At 52.2% G+C, this 14,864-nt stretch overlaps 1 protein-coding gene and 1 pseudogene across 2 annotated transcripts in view; both read left to right on the forward strand.

Moving 5' to 3' along the window:
* Window positions 1–14,864, forward strand: part of KIAA0586 (KIAA0586 ortholog) — a 637,696-nt gene that overhangs the window by 619,005 nt on the left and 3,827 nt on the right. The window lies entirely within an intron of this gene.
* Window positions 235–11,563, forward strand: LOC147690355 (keratin, type II cytoskeletal 8 pseudogene; annotated as a pseudogene).

The raw sequence follows: 14,864 nt of genomic DNA on the forward strand, positions 1-14,864 counted from the left end.
ATTTTTCAAGGTTTATAGTTTCACACTTGTGCTTGAAAATCTGAGGAACCTGGCCTCTCTTGGAATTGTTCTAGAGGGTGCCGTCACCTGATTGCCTGTTGATTAAGTTTGGTTCTTTTTTACAAAGGAAAGTGGATAGGTTATTGCAGTGACTCTTGATTGCATGATGGCTTATAGTAGTTCTATGTACTGCTTTTATATGTATACTGTGGGACTCCCACTACTGTGACAGGAATGATTCAGGCATGTGAATCTATGAAAGATGTCAATACTGGAGAACCGCAGTTACAGGCAAGTAACTCATTTTCTACTCCTTTCTCCACCGTTGCCTTCCCATAGACAATGTATAGCCCAATATGCAAGTGTTACCTGACCATGCACATGTATTATCAGATGCCCAGTGCAGCCTTCAAATGCTGGTTCGCAAAACACACAAGATGATGGACGGAATGTTGCACATTGGCAAAACATTCCACCCCAGTCACAGATCTGGGTTTAATCCATTGTTATTTTGCTCACCACGCCACCCCAGTTCAGACATGGCCATATGCAAATCAGTCTTGACCCTGTGCCGCATGGGAACATTCCAGCCCAAACTGCTAAGCCATGTCTTCCCTGGACTGGAATCAAGCATCCTAGAACCGGTTTCTGGCTATCAGCCGTCATCAGCCAGGATAGCTTGACTACAATGGCGTAGTGAGCACGGGCCCACGTCTGGGCATACCCTTCCCACATAGGGCGAACAGCGAAACACACAAGATGATCGACGGAATTTGGACATTGGCAAAACATTCATCCCCAGTCACAGATCTTGGTTTAATCCATCGTTCTTTTGCTCACCACGCCACCCCAGTTCAGACATGGCCATATGCAAATCAGTCTTGACCCTGTGCCTCATGGGAACAGTCCAGCCCAGGTTTAGCATCAAATTGATAAAATACTCCTTAGTTGCAAATTTACCCTTGCCAGTGCATGATCAAGTATGGCGTCGGAATGCCCCTAGCCACCTCAAAATGCATAGATGTGCCCTATGTTTCTCGGTGCAGCCTCAAAATATACTGAGCGTGCCTTATCTGCTTACTATAGCCAGGGCCACTGGAATTATGTGATCGTACAACTGTGACGATTTTCGCATGATTATACATTTGCCACACAATCGATCATCCTCTGCATAATCTGCAGATTTTAACGAAAAAAAAAGTTTCTTGCTCAATTGGTTCAAAAGTTACTAAAAATGCTGTGACACACATTGGTGCGTGGTGGTAGGCCCTTTACAAAGCTGGAAAAGTCCGCTTTCTCTTGCTTATTGCTAAATTTGGGTGTTAGATTGGTACTAATGGGGTGCAACCAATGCCCATACAGTATTACTAAGTTAAAAAAAAGTGGTCCCCATTATAACATAAAAGCTAACTTTGGTTGGGCGGGGTTGCTGACTGATAAACGGAAGTGATGTATCAGGAGCACCGACCAACGAGGAGCCAGCAAACAAGAGGGGCGCAGGAGTAAACCAATCCCATGCAGCAGGCGGGATTACACTCCGTATTGTGCTTACTGCAGGTCTTCTAGACAGCGCATGCATGTTTGCTAGGCTCAACCTAATAAAAAAATAATGAAAGCAATACTATTATAAAATGTAGCTCATTATGCATCATAATTTACCCTTTCTTGTAGCATAATTTACTCAACCCTGCCACTTAATTTGGTCCTCTCCAGCCACATAATTCTAGTGGCTCTAAGAAAAGCTTCATGAAGCATGGAAAAAGCCTTAGATGCCAAGTGACCCTCATGCTCCCATATAGATTCCAAAGCTCAGTACAGTCTCCTCATGGGCGACAAGTACAATGCCAATGGCTCATTGCAGCCTATCCAGGGACACGTTTAGCCTACAGCACCAAACAGCTGGTGTTGCCTTCTCAAGTATGGGCTCTTGGAGGAGTTTAACCTGTGGCTGAGCATCGTCTGTCCCATGCATTCTATTTACTGGGGAAGGTAAGTAGATTAGCAGTACAGAGTCCAATTTGTTGCTAATGGTCTACCAATGCGACGTTTGGAAGCACTACAGAAAGTAAAGCGGGCTCTGTAAGCTTTCCCTTCATGGAGTTTCTCTGGGGCTTCTGACTCTAGTATCTGTAACGTCCAAAGGGGAAGTCATGGGTAGAAGCTGCTAACTTTGACAGCCCCTAAATAAAACTCATGTTTAGATTTCAGAGACACAGCCATACATCCACAGTTAGGTTAAGGGGCGTGGCTTGGGCGCCGATGGCGATGGTCGCCTGAGAGCTCGGCTCCGGGACTAAGCCCGAGATTATCCTGAAATTCGGAGGCTGCGGGGCACCCCAGACCCCGCATTCTGCTGAGCGTGCTGACGGCAACCTGCCCGGGGCCCTGGTGGAGTTTGGACGAGGGTTGCTCCGAAGAAATACCGAAGTTTGCGGAGTTGCGGAGTGCGACCCAACATGGCGCCCGGACTCCTTTGTCCCCTTGATCGAAACTACTGAGTTGAAGAGGTGTCGCGGGTGTCGACTGGCACCTAGCTTCGCCATCCTCGGTTGTTTTGGACATCGGACTTTACAGGATTGGACCTTTGGCAACGGAATTGCACTCGGTTAGACGGCCGGACGGGTGCCCGCGCACGGGAGGGCACCGGGAGCGGACGCCCTATGATCCAAGCGGTGGCCTGCCTCGCGACTCCGCAACTAGCTACGTTTTCCTGGCCAGTCCAACTACATGGGAGGCGCGACACTCTGGCGCCGCAGATCATCCGAGGTAGTTGGTGGCCCTCACCCCGGGGCTACAGTGGGTGAACGGATCTGCCCGACTCGGCGACGGCTGTCTCCGCCCCCTCATCGGTGCCCTCGGACGCCGTGGCGGTGGCGTGAGCCGAAGCGGCGGAGTCTCCACAGGCACTGGAGAAGGAGATCGCCCATACCCGAATTGGGGACAAGTGTCCGGGAAGGTCGTGATCGACACCTGTACACGGAGACACTTCCTCCGGGACCCTCACGGAGTGCCCCTGGCAGCATGGGGAAACCTAAAGGAGCCAAGGGATCCACCCAGACCACCTCGGACTCTGAAGCCCAGGACAAGGAGGAGCATGGGGACCCGAAAAGTTCTGGTAGTGCGCCACTACAGCAGCAGTTCGACCGTGTCCTGCAGGCGATAGAGGCTACGAGGTCGGCCCTCCAACAAGACATTGCTCAGGTGGCGACGAGCCTGGGTCTCCTCAGGGCGGACCACGGCAAACTCTCTGACCGGGTCAAGGAGGTGGAGGGCACGGTGAAAACTTTGGAACCGGCACAGCGAACCTTAGCGGCGACGATAAAGGACGCCTTATCCCGTATCGAGACCCTCGAACGGAGGGCGGAGGACGCGGAAGGCCGCAACAGGAGGAACAACATCCGCGTGGTGGGCCTGCCGGAAAAGATCGAGGATGGAGACATGGTGCGTTACTTGGAGACCTGGCTCCGAGACACGGTGGTCCCGGAGGGTCTGTCCTCCTTCTACACTCTAGAACGGGCCCACAGAGTCCCAGCACGGCCCCCACAGCAGGGACGTGCCCCGAGGCCGGTGGTGGCGCGGTTACTGCATTTCAGGGACAGGGACTTGATCCTCAATGCCGCCAGGCACAATGGCCCGTTCCAAGTTGCGAACAGTCAGGTGAACATCTTCCCTGATTGCACCTACGAGACGCAGCGCAAGCGGTTCTCCTTCCTAGCGGTTAAGCGCGAACTCAGGAGCGAGGGCATTCAATATTCACTCCTATATCCTGCAAGGCTCCGCATCATTGTCGACGACAAAACCCAGTTCTTCGACACCCCGGAGGAGGTCTGTGACTGGCTCGAACTGTACCGGGCGGGGAAAGATGGTTTTGGCTCCTCGTCCCAACAGGCAGATGAGCCGGAACAAAGGAGGCGATCCAAGAGGGTCAGGAATCGCCGCGGCCGTACCGGAGGGCCCTCGACTGCGGAGACATCATCGGAAAGGAGGGGAGTGTTGGAAGTACTGTCGGAACTGTCGGGAGCTAGAGGCGAAACCATTGAGGAGGAAGAAAACCCGGGTGCTCAGGGGGCACCATCGGACTCGGAGGATTCAGTGGCAGATAGTACCCATACACCGGTGATCACACCGAAATCGGTGGAGGACCTTCTAGATGGACAAGGGTAAAGGGGTATACTGCCTTGTTTTGGGTGGGGGCCCGGCAGGGGGGTGGCGGTTGCCGTCCTTTATTGCTAACAACGAGGGAGTGAGGGTTGGGGGGCCTCTGCTTTTGCCCCGGAAGGTGTGACACTGGTTGGGGCTTGTTACAGTCCTGGTGGCCTGGGCGACGAGGGCCCACTGCCTCCGCCCAGCCCGCACCTGGCCCTTAAGGCCTTCCTACGGTGGCGACCGTAGGACTAGTGGGGGTTTTGTGGTTAATGTACGACGAGGTTTGGATGGGATCTAGATGGTGCAGTTTGGGTCCTGTTCTGGGGTGGGCGGGGGGGGCTTTGTTGGTTCTTGGGTAGTTTGGTTTTGGTTGGGGAAAATGGCCGCCATCAGCGCTGGGAGGATTGATGCTTTTTCTTTGTGGGGACCCGGATGGGGGGACTGTGCAAGAACAATCTGGGACAATGGCTGATGTTGCTAACTTGAAATGTGTTACTTGGAACGTGAGGGGGCTTCACACTATGTCCAGGCGCCACAAGGTCCATGCTTATTTAGTGCGTAGGGGAGTGCAAATGGCGCTGCTGCAGGAAACGCATCTGAACAAGGCGGAAGGGGCGGCGCTTCAGCGTAGATGGCGGGGGCAGGTCTTTTCCACGTCGTACTCTGCTTATGCCAGGGGGGCGCTAATATGGATCAGGGCAGGGGTACCCTTCCAGGTCACGAGGACAGTGTTGGACCCAGAGGGGCGTTTCGTGGCCATCTCAGGCACTCTAGGAGGGAGGGAACTGAACGTTTGCTGTGTGTATGCTCCTAATGTAGACCAGACTGCCTTCCATTCCAGGTTATCGGGCTCGTTGGCCCATTTTTTCGCCGGGCCCCTCCTGTTGGGGGGAGACTTCAACTCCATAGAGGATGTGGACATGGACCGCTCGCATCCCCCGCTCCCCGACTCCCCGGTCCGTCGCACGGCTAAGGGTCGTCAGGATTGGCAGACCCGCTGGGGTTTGACGGACATTTGGAGGGCGCATCACCCCGCATTTAGGGATTATTCCTATTTTTCGAGCCTCCATGAGTTGCATGTCAGGCTGGATGGTTTTCTTGGTTCGCCCGAACTGGTTTCGGCAGCGGTCCGATCAGAGTACTTATCGAGGACCATCTCGGACCATAACCCCCTCCTGCTGGACATTCGCTGGTTTCCTGGGACGCCGGCGGTACCCACCTGGAAGATGCGACCCGAGATCCTCGAGGACAGTGTCTTCAAGGCGGACCTGGGGGGGAGAATATCGGATTATTTTGCGTCCAACGGCGGCTCCGCGAGTACTAGGGCGCTCGAATGGGACGCTTTTAAGGTAGTGGTGAGGGGCTACTGTATCTCTAAGAAGGTGGGCATGAGGCGCGTTATCCTGGCTGATTTAGACACAGCGGACCGGGCACTCCGCGAGCTCGAAGTTAACCGCCCCGGACACCCGGAATTGCAAACACAAACGTTGGAGGCGAGGGAGAGGGTAGCGGTGGAGGTCGAACGGCTCCGCTGTTTTGATTATAAGGCCTATACGGTCCGGTCTATCGCGGAGGGAGACAGGGCGAGTGCGTTGCTGGCCTGGTTGGCCAATCCTGCGCGCCAGTCCCAGACGACGACAAATATGCGTGGGGCAGATGGGACCGAGGTCTACACCCAACCGGAGATTCTTAGTTGCTTCCGGCATTTTTATGAATGTCTATACCGCAGTCGCTCCGCACGTGACCCAGACAGGCTTGATAATTATCTTCGTCCACTGGAGCTCCGCACAGTAGGACAGGAGGTGGCGAAAACTCTGGGTTCCGATATCGACTTGGGGGAGATCCGCGGGGCCATCAAAAGGATGGCGAGGAACAAGACCCCGGGCCTCGATGGCCTACCAGTGGAGTTCTATGCAGCTTACGCTGACCTCTTAGCCCCTCGATTACTGGTGGTCTACAGGGAGGCGAAGAGGTTGGGGCGACTCCCGAGCTCGATGTGTGAAGCGCTGGTGGTTCCTCTCCTCAAACCGGGCCGAGACTCATCCGACCCGGGGTCCTACCGTCCCCTATCAATGTTGACGGTGGACTACAAAATATTGAGCAGCATCTTGGCCTCGAGACTGCTTGGACATATGAGTTCCCTGGTGCATGAGGACCAGGCCGGTTTCATCCCACGGCGGAACACGACCATGAATATTCGGAGGTTGTTCCGCTTGCTTGGGGAGCCATTTATGGATGCCCCATCCCCGGTAGTCTTGTCGGTGGACCTGGAGAAGGCTTTTGATAGTCTAGAGTGGGACTACCTCTGCACGGTGTTACGGAGATTCGGCCTCGGGGAGGGATTTGTTCGATGGACCGCGGTTCTATATGCTTCTGCTTCGGCCAGGGTCCGATCGGGCCCATTGATATCATCGCGGTATCCGGTGGAACGAGGCACGCGGCAGGGATGCTCCTTATCCCCGCTTCTTTTTGCGCTAGCGGTGGAGCCACTGGCGATGCACCTTCGCTCGGGAGCCCACTATACGGGCTTATGGACGGCTGCGGGCCCGCATTATGTCTCGCTATATGCGGACGACCTGCTGCTCTTCCTGGAGGACCCGGTCGACGCTCTGCGGGGAGCGGAACTGGCGCTTACGGAGTTCGGAGCGGTCTCAGGACTCCAAGTGAATTGGTCTAAGACCTGTCTCTTTCCGGTACGCAGGGGTACCCCCACCCCTGCGCTACGTAGGGAAATCAGATGGGAGCCCGACTGCTTTAAGTACCTTGGGGTGTTCGTTTACCACGACCAACCCGACCTCCTGGATGGGAACGTTGCCCGCTGCATTTGAGCACTCCGAGGTTGCATGGACTTTTGGGCCACGCTGCCGCTCTCAGTGGCGGGTCGCATCGCCCTGCTCAAAATGGTGGCACTTCCCCGGTTATTGTATTATTTCCGGACTTTGCCGATCTGGGTCCCACCGGCCACGTTTCGTCGCTTGCGCTCTATGGTGGTTGGGTTCCTCTGGGGAACGGGCCGGCGACGGGTGGCCCTCAATACCTTGATGAGGCCGAAAGACGAGGGGGGGCTCGCTGTGCCGGATTTCGAGAAGTACTATCTGGCGGCGCAGCTCCAGACCTTCACCCAGGAGATTGCCAGGGAATTCAGGGGCCCGGAAGACGGTAGAGGGACGGGTATGGCCAGGCACGTTCTCTCCTTTATAGCGCTGCGACAGCGCTTGGTCCTGCGGGACTTGTCGATGGAGGAGCGGACTATCCGACTGTGTTGGAACCGAGCTCACGCCAGAGGCCAACTAAGAATACCATACGCGCCTGAAATACCGTTGGGGATGCTGACGGCCCTCCCCCACGGAGGGGATTGGTCACGATTGGCGGTCTGGGAGGATTCCGGTTTACAGCTCGTCGGTGATCTGTACGAGGACGGAGCGCTCCTGTCCTTTCAGGATCTCATTGACCGCTTCGGGATCCCCCGGGGCGACTTTCTGCTGCATTCGGCCATTGTGCGAGCGATCCAGGCGCACTGGCAGAACGGGCTGGAGGAACCCCACTTGTCTCAGGTGTGCCAGTACGTAATGATGTCGGCGGGCACGGTGAAGGCGGTCACTTGCCTCTACGGCAGGTTGATTGCCGAGGGATTGGTTCCTCTTACCACATTGAGGACCCGCTGGGAGGAGGACATTGGTAGGGAGATCCCGGAGTCGACCTGGGCCCAGTTGGTGAGACGTGCCTGGAAGGGCACACGTAGCGCCCGTTTCCAACTGGTCCACTATTATGTTCTCCATAGAGCGTACCTGACCCCGGTAAAGATCAGGCGTTATTTTGCCACAGCTTCAGCGGAATGCCCTAGGTGCCCGGCTCAGGAGGCGGACCTCCTACACATGTTATGGGCCTGTCCAGGACTGACGTCCTACTGGCAGGAGGTAGCGACGACTCTCGAGGAGGTGACGGGGAGGCGCTTATCATTCGATGCGGCGGTGGGGCTCTTACACTGGTTCCCCCATACCCCCCGGAATAAAATTTCCAGTAAATTTATCGACCTGGGGCTCCTCCTTGCTAAGCGAGAGGTGACCAGGAACTGGAAGGCACGAGCTGGTCCGGCAGGCAGCAGATGGCACAGTGAGCTTTTGAAATGGGCGGCGGGAGAGAGCGCGCTAAGATATCAGCTGGCTTGGAGGCAGGGTAATGAGAAGGCGCAGGAGGCCGCGTTGGAGTGGGAAATGCTAGTACAGGCCCTCAGGGATTATTGTGCCCCCAGCGACTCCGAAAGTGAAGAAGCGACTCGCCCTGAGTCCCGATGAACGTCAGCACTGACAGTCCTATTACCTTCCCCGTGGGTCACACAGTAGATCCTATGTTGATAAGCTCCCTGGTGGTGGGGGGGGGGGGGGGGGGGGGGGGCTTCACAGTTAATAGGTATTTGGGGGGGGGGTTATTTTGGGCGTTTTGGGTTTGTTTGGAAAAGCAGATGACGGACAGTGTGTTATCCGGACCAGCTCCAGCATTCTTCTGACCCCTGTTGCATTTGGCCGCCCGACCCCAGGGTTGCGGGCCAGTTGGCTGTGTACAGACTTTACTGAGGGGGGCCAGAGGGCTTTATTCTATATATGTTGCTTATGATACACTGCTGGTCGCTACTGTACTGATTTACTGATTCCTGCAATAAAAATATATTTAAAAAAAAAAAAAAAAATCCACAGTTAGGTTAACTTGTGGGTTTAGATCTTGAAAGATTTACAACGCACTATGTTTTACAAAAAAAATATTTATTAAAAGTTGATTTTAAGAATTGTTGCTCTTTCGTTTCTAAAGGTGGTCAGGACCAATTGACCTAATCAAGAAATTGTTTCTATCGTTTTTGCACCGAAGATCCTCAAATCTCTCTTTATAAACGTTACACTGTTTTGAAGGCGAGAGCACTCGTAAGTGGTATTAACTGTAGCGGGCATAAGGCACAATGTTCTTGCCCATTTGTCAGATTTGGCAGTCATTACTCTTGAATGAATACCCAGTGGAATTAGTTTTTTGGTTAGTCCCTTAAATGTTCATAGAAAAGCTTGTGCCAAAGGGCATTAAACACTTTACCAAACTGAATGGAGCCTCTGTAGTTGGCCTCTTTTTACTAGATGTGCCACTTTCATTTAGGCAGCACACTTTGAGTTCTGTTGATCCCTGTTACTAATTTACCCTTTTGTTAGCCCTTTACTTAGCTTGATTTTAGAAAGAGTCCAAGATAATGGAGACCGACTTGTAATATAGGTTCTCTAAATTCATGTATTCCAATTTACCAACACTTTTGCATTAGAGACTATTATTTTAGGAGCCTTGCATATATGTATGTATGTGCTAATTCTAAAGCGCGAAACTAGCCAAAAGGCAACGGAGCGCTCTGCACTGTCAAAGACCCACATAAAGTCACCAAGTGGTAAGAAACAGAGCTGGTTTGTGGATAATCAGTGCATTATGCTGTAGTGTTCTTTAATGAGTTGCGTCTTCAACTCTTTGCTAAACTGGAGCAGCGTTTTGGTGGTCCTCAGTGATATGGGGAGACTTGTATATCTAAACTGAAGTGAAACATTTGGTGGGCTGGTATGGGTACAGAGGTGTGTTGGGTCCATTCTTTCTCTTTGGTTTGTTTGTGTTTGTCACATTTGTAATTTGTAATCATCTTCAGATTGCAGAAGTTCACAAGAAAATGGTTGCCGTCAATGACTTTTGACCCATAGGTGCCTTCTTTAAAACAGTCTATTGTTTTATTTGTTATACAAAGATATAAACATGAAACCTACAGATTTTTTTTTTTACACATTAACAAACACTACTGTCCTACTCGGGCGACAGTATCAATGTATAATACAATGCATTACAATCTATGACAGGAGTGTATGGTTCAATGCTATAAAACGTAATGCCAACACAAACCAAACGTGATAGCATATCACAGATTTATTATGGGCGTTAATAAAGACAACATTTTGTATACTGTGCCATCCAGTTATGATGGGTAAATCCCGTGGTGTCCTATGTGAGAGCCCCAAGACCCAATCAGAATACTTTAATGAGTAGTTCCAGAGCTCCCCCTCCTCCCTTGCCGAAAATAGAAACAACTATGACCTGGTTTCTGGGCACCCCGGGGCAGTAACATTGTTGGTACTTGGTGACGCCGCCCCAGGTAGGTCCATAGACGTATGTCAGTGGGCTTTAAATGCCCATCCCAGTCACCCTTTCTGGGGAGCAGCCTGCGTGTCTTGTAATTCTTGTAACGGGTTGTCCCATGAGTCAGCAATTGAAACCCTGTGGATGCCCCTTACTTCTCCCCTGCGCAGCGAGGCTGCCTCTGCCCTGCCCCACTTGAGTGTTGCTGCTTGCCAGTGTTGGAGTATCGTGAGTGTGGCAGCCTTCCATTGAATCACAATGGCTCGACGAGGCCTACATGAACAAGGTGCAGCTGGAATCCCGACTTGAAGGTCTGACCGATGAAATCAACTTCTTGTAACAGCTCTATGTGGAGTAGCTGAATGAACTCCAGTGCCAGATCTCAGAAACTGTCATCCTCTCCATGGACGACAGCCTCAAACTAGACCTGGACAGCATCATCACCGAGGTCAAGGTGCAGTATGAGGAGATTTCCAATAAGAGCCGGGGCTGACGCTGAAAGCATGTACCAAATTAAGTATCAGGAGCTGCAGACCTCCGCTGGCAGGTATGTCAATGACCTACGCAACACCAAGAATGAGATCTCAGAGATGAACCCCGTGATCAACCAGCTGCAGTCTGAAATTGATTACCTAAAAAATCAGCGTGCCAACCTGGAGGCAGCTATCGCTGAGGCTGAGGAACGTGGGGAACTTGCTGTCAAAGATGCCAGGTCTAAACTGGGCGAGCTGGAGGCAGCTCTGAATAAGGCCAACCAGGACATGGCGCACCAGCTCCGCGAGTACCAGGAGCTGATGAACGTTAAGCTTGCCCTGGACATTGAGATCACCACCTACAGGAAGCAGCTGGAAGGAGAGGAGAACATGTTGGAACCGGTATGCAGAACATGAGCATTCAGAAAAAGACTTCCGGATACTCATTGAGCAGCGGGTACGGCGGCAGCGGGCATGGTAGCAGTGGGTACGGTGGCGGGTACAACAGTGGCTTTGGATCGGGATACAGCAATACATTTTCGAGTGGAGCCTACGCTGTGAATGCTGCCCCGCTGGAGAGCTCCAGGACGAAGCGCATTGTCCTGGTCAAGACAGTGGAGACCAAAGACATGAAGGTCACGTCCGAGTCATCCGATTTCTTCACCAAGCCTTGAATAACCCAACCAAGCATTTTACTGTTCCCAAGTGCCTTCCGTCAGCTCAGCCTCTCCTGGCAAGCCAAGCCACTTTCTATGGGACTTAGTTTCAGGTAGATATTGGCAAATGGGAGTACTTAATTCCCTTCATAAGGAATGCCTCCTTTTGACACTTGCATCCAGGGTTGAGCACCTCCCTCAATCCGGCTGACGCAAGGGCCCGGGTGCGACACTACCCGTGTCACCAAAGTGTTCTTCTGTAACCGTGACCTGGTCTATGAGCTTCCAGGAAAGGCTGAGCTCCGTCCCATCCTCTGCCTATCTCTCCCTGAATTGCCCTCCTTGCTTTCCCTGTTAAACACCATTCTGACAAATAGAAAAAAACACCCAAATCACACCTTCGCGCCGAATGTTCATATCAAATATTTGTACACTGCCAGAATCCAATATGGACTCCCAGTGCTTCTGGCATTCAATCAGCTGACAGCCAATGAAATGGCTGCAAGACGTTCATCATAGAGCCTGCCCCAACAGTAAAGTCCAGACGCAGTGCTAAAGGGTTGAGGATGCCTGTTCCCAGGCACTTCTTGCATCTTGTGCAAATATATGTTCTTTCTTTCACGCTCCCCTGAAAGGAGGCTTCTCTAAGAGGGCTGATTTCATGCAATAAAACGTCTTTCTGATGGATGCATATGCCAGTGGATTCCTCACCTTGTGAATATCCCCTGAGCCAGCAACATTCGGAAACGTTTGTAGCTCACCATGCCGACGAGGACGTGGACGTGGACGACGTCACAGAGGCACGGCTCCGGTCGAGACCTCGCTGACGTCACTGGATCCATTACAAGACCTCGTTGGCGTGATGACGTCAGTTCCCTTTTTTCCGCGCCGTCGCGCCAACGTTTTTTGCGACTCTCCGTAGCTTGTTACTTTGTGTTTCCAGTTTGTATTCTGTTCTCTCTTTTTCTCTCTTCTCAAAGATGTCGTCGAGAAAATCAGGATTTAAGCCTTGCAGGGAGTGCGGTGGACACATGTCCATAACGAATCCACACGACGATTGCATATGGTGTTTGTCATCGGACCTTGACATTGAGGATTGTCCTTCCTCCAGGAAAATGAACCCGAAGGCTCTGAAAGAAAGGGAAGCCAAGCTGTTTATGGCGAAGGTTCGTAAAGACAAGAGAGGTCGGAGGAAATCGAAGGCCAGGTCGAGATCGAGGTCTGGGTCGAAGTCGACGTCGGGTCATGCTTCGAAATTCAAGAAACATAAGAAAAAGAGGAAGCAATGGCTCTTGACGTCGTTGGGATAAAGAAGGAAGCTCAGTCTTCGACCTCAAAAGATCATCGATGTCGAAAGGACTATGTATCTCCATCTCCTTCCCCAGTGAGAGTTACTTCTCATGTGGCTTCACCTGTGCAGTCTCCGGCGCATTCACCGGCGCAGTCGCCGGCTCCGAATTCTTCACCATCTTCGGAGCACTCTCTGGATCGGCTAGAAGAGGTACCTGTACCTGAGAGGCCATCGACTCCGGTGGATCCACCGACGGCGCCGACAGGCCCAAATCCGGTGATGCCTATGCCAGGCGAGTACCCTCCTTTTCCTGGTCCAGGGCAAGACCCGACGCATTACCTTAATGCGATGTACGGTGTCTTTGCGAGGGCAATGTACCCCACTGGTGCACCTTTGGGTCCCATGGGTCCCATGGTATTCAATTTGGGAGTACCTCAAGCGTATGCTCCAGCTCCCTTCATGCCATTTCTGCCTGCTGCGCCATCATGGCATTTCCCGGCGCCGAGGACGTCGACCCCGGCGCCGACGTCGATGCCTCCATCTCCTGCGCCGTCAGCTCGGCCTCGTTCGACTTCGAAGGTGTTACTGGATCCGAATCCGTTGGATCCGTGTACGACTCCGTTGGCACCGAAGGTGAGGTCCTGACGTGAGGCACAAAGGTTGCTGGAGGAGCAGCGTTATAGAGAGGATGAGATGGAGGAAGGAGAGCTTCATAAGTCAGAAGACTTTTTTGAAGATCTAAGGGAGGCAAGTGGTTTGGAATTATCACCAGAATGGCAACTTTCTCCTCCTTCTGAGGCTCCCTCCAAAGATGTGGTTCCTTACCATGCTGTAATTCGTAAAGCTGCTGATCTTTTGGATTTACAACTCCCAACTACGGAATTTAAGTCTAATATTCTGACAGAAGTGCTTCATTCTCCTTCTGCAGTAATTGAACCTTTGCTTCCATTTAATGAAGCTATTACAGAGCCAATTTTGGAAGTTTGGCAAAAACCCTTTTCTGCTCCTGCAGTTTCAAGGCCAGTTGCCAGAAGATATAGGACGGCTTCAGGTGATCCGGAGTTTTTATCTTCACGTCCTGGACCTGAGATTTTAGTTGTTCAAGCTGCCTGCTCAAAGAAATCGACTGGAGCTTTTCCGCAGACTCCAGGTGACAGAGAGTCTAAGAGGCCGGATCAGGCTGCTATAAAGGTATTTTCATCGGCTTCTATGGCTCTCAAATCGACCAATGCCACTTGCCTGTTGGGCAGGTATATCCATGCTTTAATGGATTCTGCAAAACAATTGGCCCCAAAGTTATCGGAGGAAGACAGAAAGAACTTTGATGAAGTCTTGTCTGACACTGGTGATTCAGAGTGGACTTGATAAAGCGGACTCTGTAGCCAGGATAATGGGGTCTTCGGTGGCATCTAGGAGGAGTGCATGGCTTAAATCCTCAGAATTTTCTCAAGATGTCGAAGCAACTCTTTTGGACCTTCCATTTGACGGTTCAGGACTCTTTGGAAAGAAGGCAGATGCAGCTTTGGAGAGATTTAAGGATAGCAAGGCTACAGCTAAGTCTCTGGGCCTGCAGACACAGTCTAGGGGTTCTTCTTATAGAAAGTTCAGGGGCTTTGGAAGGTCGTCCTTTCGGACCTACAGACAGCCACAGCAGCAGCAGAACACCCTATATAAATCCTATAGGGGCAGAAACAGAGGTCGCCCACGTGGCCGTCAGCCTTCCTCCTCCTCCTCCTCCTCTACCTCTCCCCCTCTTGCCACAGCAAAGCAGCCCTAGATCCACCATTCTGGTTCATGCAGGCCCTGTCGGGGGTTGGCTTACTCATTTTCTGCAAGATTGGGAATCGGTCACTACAGACCTTTGGGTTCTCAATCTTGTGGAGAATGGGTATGCCCTTCCCTTTCGGGAATTCCCTCCAAATTGCCCTACTTGCCAAGGGGCTTGCTCGGAGGACCACCTTCTTCTCCTGCAGGAGGAAGTCCTAACTTTGTTTAAAAAAGGTGCGATAGAGGTGGTTCCAGAGCAGGAAAGGGTTCAGGGATGCTACTCCCGGTATTTCCTGATTCCCCCTGAAGGATGGCAGGTTACGTCCAATCCTGGATCTCAGGATCTTGAACCTTTTTTTGAAGCAGGAGAAGTTCAAGATG

Source organism: Lissotriton vulgaris, chromosome 9 (assembly GCF_964263255.1).
Source record: "Lissotriton vulgaris chromosome 9, aLisVul1.2, whole genome shotgun sequence".
NCBI classification, from domain to species: Eukaryota; Metazoa; Chordata; class Amphibia; order Caudata; family Salamandridae; genus Lissotriton; species Lissotriton vulgaris.